Source organism: Schistocerca americana, chromosome 5 (assembly GCF_021461395.2).
Source record: "Schistocerca americana isolate TAMUIC-IGC-003095 chromosome 5, iqSchAmer2.1, whole genome shotgun sequence".
Classification (NCBI taxonomy): domain Eukaryota; kingdom Metazoa; phylum Arthropoda; class Insecta; order Orthoptera; family Acrididae; genus Schistocerca; species Schistocerca americana.
The window spans coordinates 445,502,673-445,519,493 of record NC_060123.1 but is presented as its reverse complement, the minus strand read 5'-3'; the positions used below and the strand labels follow the sequence as shown (position 1 = coordinate 445,519,493).

The 16,821-nt window shown below is 43.8% G+C and overlaps 1 protein-coding gene and 1 non-coding gene across 2 annotated transcripts in view; both read left to right on the top strand.

The window, feature by feature from the left end:
- LOC124616423 overlaps positions 1 to 16,821 on the top strand; it is a 394,706-nt gene that overhangs the window by 168,268 nt on the left and 209,617 nt on the right. The window lies entirely within an intron of this gene.
- Trnat-ugu lies at positions 8,540 to 8,614 on the top strand. The gene has a single exon. It is a non-coding gene; the product is annotated as a tRNA-Thr (tRNA).

Genomic DNA, 16,821 nt, shown 5'->3' with positions numbered 1-16,821 from the left:
CACTGTCTCCAGTGGTCACGGGATCCTTTCTCTATCGTAATACATCATTTGTAAATTGACGTATTTTGTAAACAAACATGGTGTCTTTTTTTTTTATACAAAATATACAATTTACAAGTGATGTGTTGCGAAAGAGAAAGGAGCCTGTGATCACTGGAAACCGTGCCATAAGTTACCCAAAATTCGTAACACACACACACACGCGAGCGCACATATGAGTCCACCTCAAGATGGAGGTCTAAACATTCGAAACACGTTGTGGATATAAATAAATCACTTACTGGTAACAGTAAACTTGGTGTTTCATTCGAGATTTTAAATGACACACACGTTTCTCAGATATTTGGACGAAAGCTTTCCAAATGCTGTACTTAACTGAATTGCGATTTTCGAGGGCGTTTCTGCGGTGTGTATGCAACGTAGCACGACTCTGGGCAAGGAATTAGCGTAGCATTTGTTTCTTTCCGACGTGCTTGCGGAAAATGCAGAAACGCCAACTGTGACAACGTTATTGCCAGAAGCGTCCAAACAGGGCCAAAGTGCTGTTATTATTTTCTTGGCTGCCGAAGGACAAGCGCCGGTAGCCATCCTTTGGAGAATGAAAAATGTGTCTGGGGCAACATGTCTGTCCAAAACCACCGTTGTTGAATAGTGCGCCAACTTCGCTGCTGGCCGCCGGTCGGTCTAAGAGGCCAGCCTCTTCCAGTGGGACGCTCTCGAACACCCGCCCTGTAGTCCTGATCTCACTCCATGCGGTTATCATACCTTGGGTCCCTTAAAAAAGGCGTTGAAGGGTCGACGACTCCTGCCGGACTTTTACACACAGCAAGACCCCGTGTTTTACCAAACGGGTGCGTCGCCTCACGGCGATTTTGCTTTATTGGCATACGAATTCTTCTTCTTCTCCTTCTTCTTCTTACTATTATTAATTTTATTATTTAGCTGGTTCCATCTAGAACCATCTTGTCTTTTTACGATTGGCAGTGAAATTTGCGTTTTATGAAGCCCAATTTCCTTAATTCTTTGTGAGAGCGCCTACTTACGCTCACACGTCCAATTGATTGTCGCGTCTTCTTTTTCGTTGCTCGTCTCGCTGTATCCAATTAGTCACTACCTTCATGCGGAATGACTGGGTGTTGTGTGATGTCCTTAGGTTAGTTAGGTTTAAGTAGTTCTAAGTTCTAGGGGACTGATGACCATAGATGTTAAGTCCCATAGTGCTCAGAGCCATTTGAACCATTTCTTGCGGAAGAGGTTCTTGTCACAGGCGTCTTCGCGTTGTTGGACGAATACTTTGGTATTTCTAAACCAGGGCATTGTGGTTTTGATGTTTGGATGAAAAAAGTGGAAGGTCTTCTGGGTGACCCTGTTTTCGTTCATTCGTTTGAGATGACCGACACCTTTTTAGCGGGTTGCGTCTGCAATTTTCTCTATTTTTACATACACTTTCCTCTCCGATCTATTTTGGTGGATCCATTCTTATAATTGGCTCTCATAATAGGCCTAATAATGCTACGCTCTTTTTTCTTCAACTCTTCGAGATCTTTATTTGCATTTTGGTAAAGGGTTTCGGCTGAATGCACACAACTACTGGCTTCAGAACTGTTTCATAGTGATGTATTTTAGTGTTTTGAGAAAGGCATTTTTATTGTAGATCTTCAGCGACGTTTGGTTGGGTATTTCAAGTTTACAAAACCGGTTCTTAACTGTTTCCTCGTCCAGTACGTTTTCCTTAATGATCTCACCGAGGTACTTAGATTTTTCTATTCTGCTGAGGTCTCCATATTTCGTCTGCAGTTTTGGGGGACACCTTTAGTTTCAGCCATTACTTCATTTTTTATTTTTTTTCAAAATGATATCTGCTGACAAGTTTGTTCAGTCTGAATTCTTGCAGTTTCTATGTCGTTTGCCAAAATTAATAAATCATTGGCAGAAGCTAGACAGTTTACCATAATTCCCTTGGATTTAGTTCCCTTTCTCAAAGCACCTTCGGAACTATATCCTGCCAACTTTCGGCAGTGACGTGTGAAACAGCTGCGTGCGTTAGTTCCAGTACGTCTGGCAGTTTAACAGTTTTATTATTTCTCGCGACATATCCGTTAACTTGGCTCCAGATCAGTTCTGTTGCGTTCATATTGTAATGGTACAGTGGAAACGAAAAAAAAACAGCATTTGTATAGTGTGCTCGATGCTGTGAAAATGATTGTTTTTCGTGTTTCTACGACACATCACGCTGGTTCGTGTCCGACTACATTTGTGGTATAAAACAATAGGCATCGTCCAAATAAAGAGTATTTGGTTTTCCAGTTTTGTCCTAAAATATTAAACTGTTAGGTTTTCTTAATTTGAGCAACCTTTATTAACAATCTTCCATAAAATATCGATAACTAAGAATTTATATTTGAAATGAAAACAGGAATTTCGCGTGCAATATGTAATTAGAAACAAAAAGACTTGCATTATTCATAAAAATTATGATGAATCTTAGAATTACCAGATGGAGGTGTTTCAAAGTGAACTAAAAAAAAAGGATGACCAAAGCGAGACCTGAACCAGCAATAACAGCGCCAGGTTGTTAATCTACGAGGGTTGCCCATAACGTAATGCGTCGCACTTTTTTTCTCAGCTGAAAACAATGCTACGAATGCGAAACGTTACATATGTATTGTATGAAGTGTTCTGAGTGAGCGCGCCAAGTTTTCGCCACTTCCGACAGATAGCGTAGCTGTAGGACAATTCCAAAATGGCGTTTGTAGGTGACGTACGTTACAAGGAATATGCCTTCATTGAATTTCTCAATGCAGAGAAAGAAACTGTGTGGAATATTCACAAACGCTCGTGCGAAATCTATTGAGCATCTGCTGTCGACAGAAGTACAGTTAGTCGCTGGGCATGGAAGGTGAGGTCATCAGAAGGCGGTTCGGCGAGCTCCACGATTTGCAGCGTCCGGGGAGACCATACACAGCTGTCACACCTGACAAATGGCAGCGAGCTGATGTTGTCATTCGCGAGGACAGACGCATTACTACTCGGCAGTTGGTGCTGCATCTGTCAATGATGAGGTGATTCAAATAGTGAAGCACTGGCTCCGCCACCCTCAGGTCAAGGATTGGTACCGACAGGCGTTTGTAGGTGACGTACGTTACAAGGAATATGCCTTCATTGAATTTCTCAACGCAGAGAAATGCGCTGGAGGAAAGCCATGGAATGGGATGGAGATTACGCGGAAAAATTTGGTGTTCAGATAAAACACAATTCTTTCGTGTGTGTAGTTCTCATTATGTTCAATAAGGAATTGTTGAAGAAAAAATGCGGTGCATTACTTTCTGGGCCATCCTGGTATTATTCTACCGTTTCCGCTATATGTCCAATGTGTATTTGTGTGTCAGCTGTATCAAATACAGTCCCTTGGAAAACTTAATGGCCGACTTTCCTGTAAATTTACGAAAAACATTATTAATAACACATTTCTCGGCGCTCTTAAACCGTGTTCCACAAGGGTGGTTCACTATGGAGCAGGAAACAGCCTCAGGCAAGTGGCATACTGCGGATTAACAGCGCGACAATCGGAGTACAACCGTGTAGAGACTGTGACTGTACACGATTTTTTAAATAAAAACTACATAGCTAAAGAGTGATTAAGAAAAACGTTGATGACTGTTAATACATTAGAATACCTTAAAGTTTCGTTTAACGCATCTTAGCAATAAGACATCTAATACATAAGTAGGACCTACTTCCAAGAGCGTGACGACACCTAGATGTGTGTACTGACCAATCATTTTTGCATCTAGTTTATTCTTACGATGAACAGACTATAGTAAAGCACTGTGGTGTTCAAACCAATCTTCACGTAGCAAACAACTTTACTTTCACTTTAAGACTCTTCGCTGACGACGCTATTGTCTAGAGGCGTTAACAACTCGCTGATTTCGAGCGTGAACACTCGTGGCCGGCCGAAGTGGACGCGCGGTTCTGGCGCTGCAGTCTGGAACCGCGAGACCGCTACGGTCGCAGGTTCGAATCCTGCCTCGGGCATGGATGTGTGTGATGTCCTTAGGTTAGTTAGGTTTAACTAGTTCTAAGTTCTAGGGGACTAATGACCTCAGCAGTTGAGTCCCATAGTGCCCAGAGCCATTTGAACCATTTTTTTAAACACTCTTGCTTGCTCACACTCGCGAGCACAGCGCTTGACGCGCAGTGGGGAGTGAGGAAATGTACGCACACCATGTGGTCTCCACAACACGAGGGGAGCGCCAGCTGTGAAATAGGGGAAGCTGAGTTCTGACGGCGGTGCCATCTAATAGCAGCAATGGCGAGTCGGCAGTGTGTAACACAGATAGTATTTTCGCATTTCAATCCGCACTGCGAGAAATTTTATGTGTTTACTGAAAATATGAGTCCACAAAATGTTTGTGTATCAAAAGACACGAATACTTTGAGGAAGCTGAATTTACAAAGGCACTACACGTCTTACCACTTTAAAAAATACGGGAATGGAAAATGCGAAGAACTTGAGCGTGTACTAGAGGTTTTCAAAACTTAAACGAAGCTGTCGATAACGAAAAAGAGGAGGAAGTCCTTGTGATAATTTTTGGATGATGATTTAGCAAAAGAATACTTGGTAGTTGCAACTGAAAATTTACGTCCGCTTCAGGTATAACTTTCAGGTGGTGGCCTTATCGAACACTACTAGGTTATGGCAGACGACGTTCAGAGCCATCCTGCAAAAATCTTTGTGCGGACCTTTTGAATATTCTTTAGCAGTCTTTGGAAGTGTTTATATCACAGGCACATAACTGGAGGTGACATTCTTAACAGCACTGAAGAAAGTGTAGGAAATGTACGTTTGTCGTGGACTTAATTATTTTGTGTGTCCGCATCCGGGGCGAGTCATTTTAAAATAAATCAGAATTCGCAGTGCAACTAAATGGGAAAACGAAACAGCTTCAAGTAGTTCGCGCTTGAATAAACTGAGCTGCGCTGTGACAGAAAATACAAACAAACATTTACCTCGGTATCGATTTTTTCGTTTACACACATCACCACATGCCTCCCCATTCTATTCCAAGTGACGATCGAGAGGGTACTGTACTCGCTGCTAGAAGGGTCACTGTCTGCTCGCTTTGCATGTTTTCTGTGAGGCCCTGCTCTACACGAAAGTGTCTTCGCTGGATGATGGTAACGAAGTGCAGAGCTTGTAATATTTCATATTCGACCTCACCAGGGTGTCGCGTAACACATTACGTTTAGTAAGGTGGTTTTATGTAGCGGTTTCATCTGTATATTTTTCATATGCTTTGACACCAAAATGCTGCTGTATTCGAATATATTTTTATTACACTAGGCCTATATCGGCGTGATTGCCATCTTCAGGTTATACAGGGTGGCCCATTTATCGTGACCGGGCCAAATATCTCACGAAATAAGCGCCAAACGAAAAAACTACAAAGAACGAAATTTGTCTAGCTTGAAGGGGGAAACCAGATGGCGCTATGGTTGGCCCGCTAGATGGCGCTGCCATAGGTCAAACGGATATCAACTGAGTTTTTTTTAAAATAGGAACCCCCATTTTTTATTACGTATTCGTGTAGTATGTAAAGAAATATGAATGTTTTAGTTGGACCACTTTTTTCGTTTTGTGATAGATGACGCAGGGGTGTCCCCACACTTTTGATCAGACAGTGTATACGCACATTGAGGCGACCGATTTGATTGCAATAAAATCAGCTGACAGTCACAGAAGTTACGGTGCCGATAAACTGCATAAATACGTAAATTGGTATCCCTGACTTAAAAGTTGCATCTAACTGAAGAGTTGATCGTTCATAGGAGTAAACAGGACTGAAAAAATCAATGGAGCACATTCCGTGTAACTTAATGAATTAATGAACATAATTTTTTAAAGAAAGTACGACGGACTTTCAATAAGTAAAGCAAATCATTTTTTTCTGAAACCAGGTAGATTTTATTCAGGACTGCAGGATACCGTATTATTTCCGACTGTTTCGGCTACAAAACCCTATTTTCAACATAATATCCGGTCAACGCGACGCGTCACGCCACCTTACTGGAGGACCTACACTCATGCTCATAAATTGAGGATAATTACAGAATTTGGTGCCACACAACATGGCACTACACAAAACTGGCGCTAATAGTATAGGCACATAGGGAACACACACGACACAGATCTGTAAGTCCACGGTATTGTTGATAAGTTGAAAAAACCGCCCCGAAACACATGTGCTGAAAAAACGCCACTGTTTCCTGCGCGTGTACCCCGACACCAGTATGGTATATGATCACCATGCACACGTACACAGGCCGCACAACGGGTTGGCATACTCTAGACCAGGTGGTCGAGCAGCTGCTGGGCATAGCCTCCCATTCTTGAACCAGTGCCTGTCGGAGCTTCTGAAGTGTCGTAGGGATTTGAAAGCGTGCAGCAATACGTCAACCGAGAGCATTCCAGACGTGCTCGATGGGGTTTAGGTTTGGAGAACAGGTAGGCCACTCCATTCGCCCAATATCTTCTGTTTCAAGCTACTTCTCCTCGATGGCAACTCGGTGGGGCCGTGCGTTATCACCCATCCGGAGGAAGATGGGACCCACTGCACCCCTGAAAAGGCGGACATACTGGTGCAACATGACGTCCCGATACATCTGACCTGTTACAGTTCCCCCGTCAAAGACATGCAGGGGTGTACGTGCACCATTCATAATCCCACCCCACACCATCAAACCACGACCTCCATACAGGTCCCTTTCAAGGACATTAAGGGGTTGGTATCTGGTTCCTGGTTCACGCCAGATGAAAACCTGGCGAGAATCACTGTTCGGAGTATACCTGGACTCGTCCGTGAACTTAACCTGGGACCACTGTTCTAATGACCATGTACTGTTCTTGACACCAGGCTTTACAGGCTCTCCTGTGACCAGGGGTCAGTGGAATGCACCTTGCAGGTCTCCAGGCGAATAAACCACGTTTGTTCAGTCGTCTGTAAACTGTGTGTCTGGAGAGGACTGTTCCAGTGGCTGTGGTAAGATCCCCAAGCAAGGCTACCTGCAGTACTCCGTGGCCGTCTGCGGTCACTGGTGATAAGATATCGGTATTCTTGTGGTGTTGTACACTGTGGACGTCCCGTACTGTAGCGCCTGGAGACGTTTCCTGTCTGCTGGAATCGTTGCCACAATCGTGAGATCACACTTTGTGGCACACGGAGGCCTCGTGCTACGACCTGCTGCATTTGACCAGCCTTCAGTCGCCCTAGTATTCTACCCCTCATAAAGTCATCAATATGTGTTCTTTGAGCCATTTTCAACACACAGTCACCATTAGCACGTCTGAAACCGTCTGCACACTTACTCGCTGCACCGTACTCTGAAATGCACCAACACACTTCTGTGCATGTGGACTGCTGCCAGCGCTACCGTGCGACGACGCAAGTCAAATGCGCTACATGGTCATACCCCGAGGTGATTTAAATCCGCAAACCTTTCACCAGAGCGTTGTTTCACCATTTATCTGCATTATCCTTAATTTATGAGCATGAGTGTATATGCCCACATGGTATCAGGCTGCTGATCGGCGTCGGTACCAACGTCTTGCTGCACCAGTTATCTCCGCTTCATCCACGAACGCTGTCCCGCTGAGTGCATCCTTCATTTGGCCAAACAAATGGAAGTCCGAAGGAGTGAGATGCGGGCTGTAGGGTGGATGAGGACGAACAACTGGCGGACGAGTGTATCAGCGCTACCACCTGAGACCTGTTGAACAGCGATGTGTTTCATTGTGGTCCGCCGATCACCTCGAATGGGTGTGACCGTACACATCCATCGTTGCAGGAGACACAGATGTGTGCGACCGGCAAGCAGGTGGGAGATCGGACAGATCTGCGCAAATTTGTTGCGATGATGACAGACGCCTCGCCCAACGACTCACCGCGCTTTTGTTCACTGCCAGGCCTCCATAGAAATTCTGCAAGCGCCTATGGATATCTTGCGATGCCCTGATTTTCTGCCAAAAGAAACTCAATGACAGCTGTCTACTTGGAACGCATCTCCATTACAGACGCTATTATGAAGAGCGCTGTCAACTGTCTAAACTTCATGAAACTATAGGGGCTGAAGCGAGAATGTTCCACAATGTCCCCCCAACAAATTCTGCATTGGTCGAGAAAAGAAAGGTGCTGCATTACTTACTGAACGACCCTCGTAATTGTGCGAACAAAGATCAAAGGAAACATTTGCTTTTCGGGCGTGCTTCAAGTTAAGAAATTTGAAAGTGTCGAGTTCTTCCCCCTGATACCTTCAGAAATCACATAAATAGATTTTCAAACGCCGTAATGCACTTTATTGTATTGATAAATCGAAACCCTTAGCTGCCGACAGGTGTTGTTGATATACATCAGTGGGGACAGCTGAAAAAGTGTGTCGCGACCGGGACTCGAACCCGGGATCTCCTGCTTACATGGCAGACGCTCTACCCATCTGAGCCACACTGCAATCGCCACCCTGCAGTCGCACTTTCCTCTGTGCCCTCGGTGGCTCAGATGGATAGAGTGTCTGCCATGTAAGCAGGAGATCCCGGGTTCGAGTCCCGGTCGGGGCACACATTTTCAGCTGTCACCATTGATGTATATCAACAATACTTGCGGGCAGCTAAGGGTTTCGATTTAATTATCATTTCATTCTAGAGAAGCTGCACGGTCATCAACAGTATCTGTTCTTTCGGGAACAGATACCATCTTCATATCACTTTATTGTTGTTGTTCTTCCTCCTCAACATTTATCCGTCAGTGTAGCGGGGTCCGCCCTTTTCGATATTTTCCTCCACATGTCCACAGCACCGAAGAAGACTTTCCTTCATCTTCTCAGCGATAGGTGCCACTCGGTGCCGCCTGCGACTTTCATCACTGGCCACACGATCACGAAGAGTCAGGCCAGATGTCCACTGAAACATTTTGGTTCCCCTTATAACAAGACGATGCTCTGCTTCCTTGCTTGCGGCGAACATTCTGCATCGTACAAGACAACTCGGCAGATTGTAGACGGTATATTTTCGACTTGAGTCGGTCCCGGATCTTCTTATCACAAAACAAACCAGTCATTCTCCGTCACTTAAGCAAAGCGTTGCTAACATGCTTTGTGATTCAGGGAACTAGTGAGCCGTCGGCAGCGATTTTTGAGCCAAGGTTCTTTAAGAAATTTGCCAAGTCTATACGATCGATATTGATGGTGTCCGTATCATTTGCATCTGTTGAGAGACATCCAGTCTCCTTTAGCCTGAGACGTAGTCCGGACTACTCAAAGCTGTTCGTCTATGCTTGAACTTGTCGTGAAGGTAATTCTTGTCTTCAGAAACCAGCAGAACATTATCAGCATGCAGCATTGTGCAAGGTGCTAATGTCGGAAGACCTCTGGTGTTCGTTTACTTTATTATGATGAAGAGGAGAGGACAAACAGCAGACCCCCTGAGAAATGTGAAGTCGCCTGATACCCCCCCCCGGCAGTGGATACTAATCGACTTTCAAGATTGTCGTAGAACATCCGAATCTACCTAATTAGTTCTTCAGATGCTTCATACTAGTGTTTCCATCGGTCACTCGTATTTAATTTTAACTCCCTTTAACTCTCCGATATTACCAGCGTATTTCTGAGTGCAGAAGTGCTCAAAAACCACTAGAAGTACAGAGTTACCATCTACATATACTTACCGAAAACCGAATTAGTAATAACGGACCACCAAGTGATAAGCAGGAACGCCTTATGTTTGTAATGTTGGCGCAGCTACTGTTACCAGATGTGTATCGGGCTCCGGTGGGGATCAACAGTTCAGTTCTGAGGTGTTGTTGGCGGTGCAAGGGATACCTACGATCATAATTATAATAACAATAAAAGATATAAAATATTTTAATACATTAATAATCTTTTTAAGGATCCCTAAAATCAGGGTTGGCCTTAGACTGCTCACTTTAAGTAGAAACACCCTGTCGGTCACGAACTCAAAATAAAGTTCCTAACATGCCTAAAAGAATCCCTTGATATCAAAACAGGAGTCATACAAGGCGATGGGCTGTTCCCGAAACTTTTCAGCTTTCTTGAAAAAGATCATCGTGACCTGGCGAGCTAGAGTGATGGAGGCCAGAAACCTGCCCGACCAAAGCCGTGCTTATGGGAAAACCTGACAGAACGCGTCCAATTGGAAGACCAAGGAAGCGATGGGAGGATGAAATGCAAAAGGATCTTCATCAGTTGGATGTCCATGAGAAATGGATCCAAAGTGCACAAGATCGCCATATATGGAGGCACGTTGTAAAGTCAGCGCACGATCTTAACGGTCCGTGATCAGCGATATGTAACGTAATGTACTGGTCCTATAGCGCCGACAGGTTCGCCTGTGTGGTGGTGCTGTGCCCAGGGACATGTGTCGGCTCCGAGCCGCAGCTTGCTGCATGGAGGGCCCTGGCCTCTGCGAAGTCGGCCTTGGAGAGGAACCTCGTACAGCCAGACAACCAGCCGTCGGCCTTGACCTTCCGGCGTCCTCACGAGGCGCTGTCTTCCTGCCCCCTGCCTAATGCCGCCCCTCAACACAGCCACTGCGAGAACAATGGAGGGCATCCACATGCGGTGACGACACGCCGAAGCGTACATTCCACTAGCACCAAGGGGTAGACAGTGAATCTAAGCGAATCGTGTTGCGACCAATCCGGCAAACCACCGTTCACTCACGTAACTGCTCTTGGTACGTTGCTGTGTACGTTATCTACATCTACGTGATTACTGTGCTATTCACAATAAAGCGCCTGGAAGAGGGTTCAATGGATCACCTTCAAGCTGTCTCTCTACCGTTCCACTCTCGAACGGCGCGCGGGAAAAAGAGTACTTAAATTTTTCTGTGTGAGTCCTGATTTCTCTTATTTTATCGTGATGATCATTTCTCCCTACGTAGATGGGCGCAAACAGAATGTTTTCGCAATCAGAGGATTGGTTATTAAAATGGTTCAAATGGCTCTGAACACTATGGGACTTAACATTTGAGGTCATCAGTCCCCTAGACTTAGAACTACTTAAACCTAACTAACCTAAGGACATCACGCACATCCATGCCCGAGGCAGGATTCGAACCTGCGACCGTAGCGGTCCCGCGGTTCCAGACTGAAGCGCCTAGAACCGCTCGCACACTGGTGATTGAAATTTCGTGAGATGATCCCGTCGCAACGAAAAACGCCTTTGTTTTAATGGTTGCCACTCCAATTCACGCGTCATGTCTGTGGCACTATCTCTACTATTTCGCGATAGTACAAAACGAGCTGCCCTTCTTTGAACTTTTTCGGTATCTTCTGTCTATCCTATCTGACAAGGATCCCTCAACGCACAACAGTGCTCCGGAAAAAGACGTACAAGTGTAGTGTAGGCAGTTTCTTTAGTAGACCTGTTGCATTTTCTCGTTATTCTGCCAATAAATTGTAGTCTTTGGTTTGCTTTATTCACAACATTATCTGTATGATCGTTGTAACTTAAGATATTCGTTAGTGTAATCCCTAAGTGTATAGTTAAATTTACAGCCTTTAGACTTGTGTGATTTGTCGTGTAACCGAAATTTTATGGATTCCTTTTGCTACTCATGTGGTGACTTCACACTTATCATTGTAAGAGTCGTCCGCCCCCGGTAGTTGAGTGGTCAGCGCGACATGTCAATCCCAAGGGCCCGGGTTGGTCATCATTCCCCATCGACGCGCAAGTCGCCGAAGTGGCATCAAACCGAAAGACTTGCACCCGGCTAACAGTCTACCCATCGGGAGGCCCTAGTCACACGACATTTACATTACATTATAAGAGTCAATTGCCACTTTTCGCACCACACAGATATCTTATCCAAATCGGTCTGAAATTTGTTTTGATCATATGATGACCGTATAAGACGGTAAATGATAGCATCATCTGCAAACAATCCAAGAATGTCTACTAAATCGTTTATGTAGATCAGGAACAGCAGACTGCCATTAACACTTCCTTGGCTAACGCCAGATATTACGTTTGTTTTACTCGATGACTTTCCCCCAACTCCTACGAACTGAGACCTTTGTGACAGGATATCGCGAATCCAGTTCCACAACTGAGACGATATTCCATAGGCACGCAGTTTGGTTAGAAGACGCATGTGAGGAACAGCGTCGAAAACCTTCTGGAAATCTAAAAATCTCTCTCTTTACCGAAATACGAGTGGATGTATGTGTCCGTTTGTTTGTTAGTTTATTTGGCTACTGAACTGTATATATCGAGAAGAAATTCGATTACTTATGGTAGGTTGGGATTACACAGCATACATTCTCACAGACCAAACCGCTTAATGCTGAAAAATTATAAAGTTCGAAGTAGCTGGACATTTAAACTCTTTAATCAATCATTCACTAACTGGTACTGCCATTTAATAGATCTGACTCTTACAATAGCTCGCGAGTATGAACTTGAATTTTAATTGATAGCAGTCATTGCCATGAGTCGCGCATAATTACACTAAATGTGCAATGATGAAATTCTGAACTGATATAAAAATGCAATTGTCGGTCTTTAATTCTCAGTGATGGATTATTCAACTGCATAATCCGTCGACAGAACTGTAACTCTTGATCACACACACACACACACACACACACACACACACACACACACGCGCGCGCGGTTTTCACTTACTTGACGGAGTCACGTTTTACGTTGATCGCAGAAAGCTGCTGCGCTCCCTGAAATCCTTTAGTACGACACACACAGGGATATATTCTAAGCCATGTGGATGAATCAGGGATTACCTGGGTGCAATGGTAAATTGCCGCATGTGATTTCGGAGTTCGTGGAGCGGAATGAATGCGATTTTTTAGTTGAAGTGTCCAGTGATGATAAGAGGAATATTGCGATATTGTAGAAATTGCAAATTCCTCTGCGCAGCCGAATATTATGCGTTGCAGTCACTCAATGATAACGGTTCTTGGTAACACATAAATTAATTTTGAGACGCACCTTAATTACACACGGATACTGAATAATCTTCTTACAGCACACTCCATACATTTGACATCATCCTTTCATTTCCATTTAACTGCAAACACAAAATTTCTCTTATGTGATGTGCCTAAGATGGCGCACGACAATTGACAAGAAATACTCCACTGTAGAACAGGTCTACCTTCACGTACGATTAAAGCCAGAGTCGTTCATTCTGATACTCATTACGCTTATGAACTACATAAAAACTAAGAATAATGAAGAAGTCAGCGACAGTATTGCGACGTCAGCATAAGTATGCCGTCTCTGGTAACTGCGGTTACACCTTTCGCATTCTACTGTTCAGTCGCGCGTTAGAGAAGACCACGAAATGCGCTACTGAGCGCCGACAGATTGCACCTCAGTACAGCATTACATGCACTTGTTATGAGTTTGCACATGAAATAAAAAGAGATTGCAAGTGTGGCACTGCTGAGAGCGGACAGTACTGAGCCCACTGTTACTTTCCTGTCAATGACATCTCGTCAGTCCTGTCCTGCTGAAGATCCTTTTTTTATTTGTATGCCGGAAATTCGCCAGTTTTACTCAACCAGGCCTTAAGACATCAATGTAGCGATCGTTCAGACGAATAATAATATTACAATGAAATGAATACCCCTAGCTGCACACAGGCTTTGATATAAGTCAACGGGGACAGTTGAAAATGTGTGCCCCGACTGGGACTCGAACCCGGGATCTCCTGCTTAGATGGCAGACGCTCTATTCATCTGAGCCACCGAGGACACAGAGGATACGTTCTTTCGGACATGTCTGAAAGACTAGATACCGTCTTCACATATATAGTTAAGGCTCACCGGCCATTTGACCATCTTCTGTGCGGATGCACAAACAGTGCCCTAACTCTTACGGGAATCGGCAAAAAGCCGCGAGTAATGAGTATAATGGCCAGGGACACTATGAATATAGTGCGGGACAATAAGCTGGGAATGTGGGTCTCACGGGAGGCGTGCCAGAGATAAGTTCCTGCAGTCGCACTATCGTCTGTGTCCTCGGTGGCTCAGGTTGATAGAGTGTCTGTCATATAAGCAGGAGATCCCGGCTTCGAGTCCCGGTCGGGACACGCGTTTTCAACTGTCCCCGTTGACTTATATCAATGCCTGTATGCAGCTAGGGGTATTCATTTCATTGTAATTTCATTCTAACGAGCTGCATGGTCATGTCCGAAAGGACAGATACCATCTTCATATATGAATAATGATATGTCTTACGTGGTAAAATGGCCACCTTACTAGGGGCTTAAATTAAATGCGAAAAAAGTTCCAAGTAACTTTAGTACCCTATCAGAAATTAATAAGTTCTGAATTCTACGAAAATTTTCCTCCGATTTTTTCTCGGCGATATTCCATTATGTTATAAAAGAACAATGAAGAACTTTGGTATAACTTTGGATGAGCATCTCTACTGGACATAAAATACATAGCAAGAAAACTTTCATTTGCCTCTATGTTTCTGAAAAGTTTCCGAAGGTATTTCCACAAGATGCGAAACCTAAACCTGTGGAATCACTCGTTCTACCAAACCTCTGGCTCGAATAGTGGGAACACTCGGTATTTCTTTACTGTATTTAGTACGAAGTGCAATCGGTCTCTTATTTGTGTTGTTCAGTGCGATAAGCAAACTATTTAAAATAAGTAATAGTGAACTGAAAGAAGTAAGGTTAGTTTTCGTCTTACAAACGTAAAAACTGGTTGTCTCATTCTCACATCTAAAAAACTGAACACTTCTCCATAATTATTGTATTCTTCTTATCCAGGCAGAATTATAAGTTCCCTCAGGATGCAAATAAACAGTTGGGTGAAATTCGCTGCACATACAGATCAAATGTGAAATGTGTTAAATATAAGAAAAATATATGTACCTGCCAGGAAGTTTCATATCAGTGTACACTCCGCTGTAGAGCGAAAATTTTTTTTCTGAAAATATATGTGTGTCTGAAATATACGTGACATATGTGCGTGGGAGCGAAGCTGCGGGCAAATAGCAAGTTCTCACATGTAAACAGTAGTTAGTAAGAATCTCATTACACATAGACGTTCCAATCTTTAATTCAAATAAGTAAATAAGCTGCGAGTTTTTTCAGCACCCTCTATTTTTTCGAATGACAGTTAACATATGTAGAAAGTCAGAGATTCTATTCTTATTAAAATAGGTGCTACTGAGCCAGTGAAGATAAATAATTGATTTCGTTAGTTAAATAACATTTAAATGTCCAACTGTGTACAGTGAATGAGGAAACATTGCGACAGATTTGCTTAGAGCAAAGGAAGGAAGATTAAGAGCTGAACTCTCCGTCAATAACATGTCGTTAGTCATTATAAACGGAACACCAGACTGGGCTGTATAAAACTCTACAGCTTTAAAATAATAACTGGAAAATATTTTTAAATATTTGAATATCTGTCGTAATAGCTTAAGTACGACTTGCACTGAACACATTTACTAAATTGTACCACAGATGTTGCCCCCGCGAACGCCAAAAAATAGAATGGCATGCTCATCGCTGTACCGAGTCCTCCACACACACACCGCATGATATCACATCCGCAAACTACAAGGAATACATTTACTAACCTACTGTAACACAAAATATATCTCTGACAACATATTTAACTACTTAAAGGGACGCTGTGACTTGTGTTATCACAACTGGATGAAGATTGTGAAGGTAATAGGCCATATCCTTTTGAAAGAAAGCGTTCCGGTATTCGCCGTAAGAGATTTAGGAAAATGTAAATCTGAATTGTCGAAAGACAATCTTGAATCTTTGATTCTTAAATTACTTAGCTATTGTGCGACTTCACTCGCTGCAGATTTGGCGCCTTTATATTCTAGGAAAGTGATCCCGTACTGCGAAAGTCCAGGGCAGAACGAGTCTCGGAATTGGCGTACAGTTAGATTTTTCCGGTCGCGACCCTCCGCAGCTACTGAGATCAGTCACGTGGATCGAGTATCTTGAAGAAGTCAAGCGAAACGACCCCGAAGCTGCCTACTTCGTTACCAGATTGTCCTACAGTGTTGGAAGCGTCACGCTCCACCCACAGTTCTTTCGTGGGCGACTGGAGAGAACACGCACATATTGTTTACCGGTACCACGCATGGTGTTCAAAGCTGGTAATGGTTTGAAACTAAGATCTGCGAAGCTGTAGCTATGATCATAGTAGCGACAATTCATTTTGCGGTCATTGACCATGTAGGATGAGCCTGGATGTGTAGTGGTATACTCTTGGCAGTGATAGTCATGGCATACAGACCCACAGTTGAGGTGCAAGATTTTTGCATAGTAAGGTTGTACTAGTCGGTAGGAGATCTGCGTAACGTATTAAGTTTCTGTCAGTGGGAGACTTCATCCTTGAGCTTGACCTTGGAAACTCCCGTACAAGACTGGCGGCAATATACGTAACATCAAGTGATAATTAATACATAACTTATAAAATACCAAGCTGACCATAGAGAAATCCTTATCCACACTGACATTTCAGATTATTTGTTTAAAAAAATTTCGTAAGATTAAAAAACTCAAATCAACGTGATGACTGGCGGCGGAGCTTTCGATCTCTTAACAGAAACGCACCATGCTCGGCCAAGTGGGAAACTGTTAGGCGTGGTCATTAAGCTGGTGCGCGGTGATATGAACTGGTAACTCGTTATGGAGTGGACAAGTTGCAGTTTTGTAGTTCATCCCCACCATCAGTGTTCTGCCAAAAGGCAGGTTTTCACATTGTAGTTCTCCAGGCTGTCCGGTCGTCTGCCATCCTC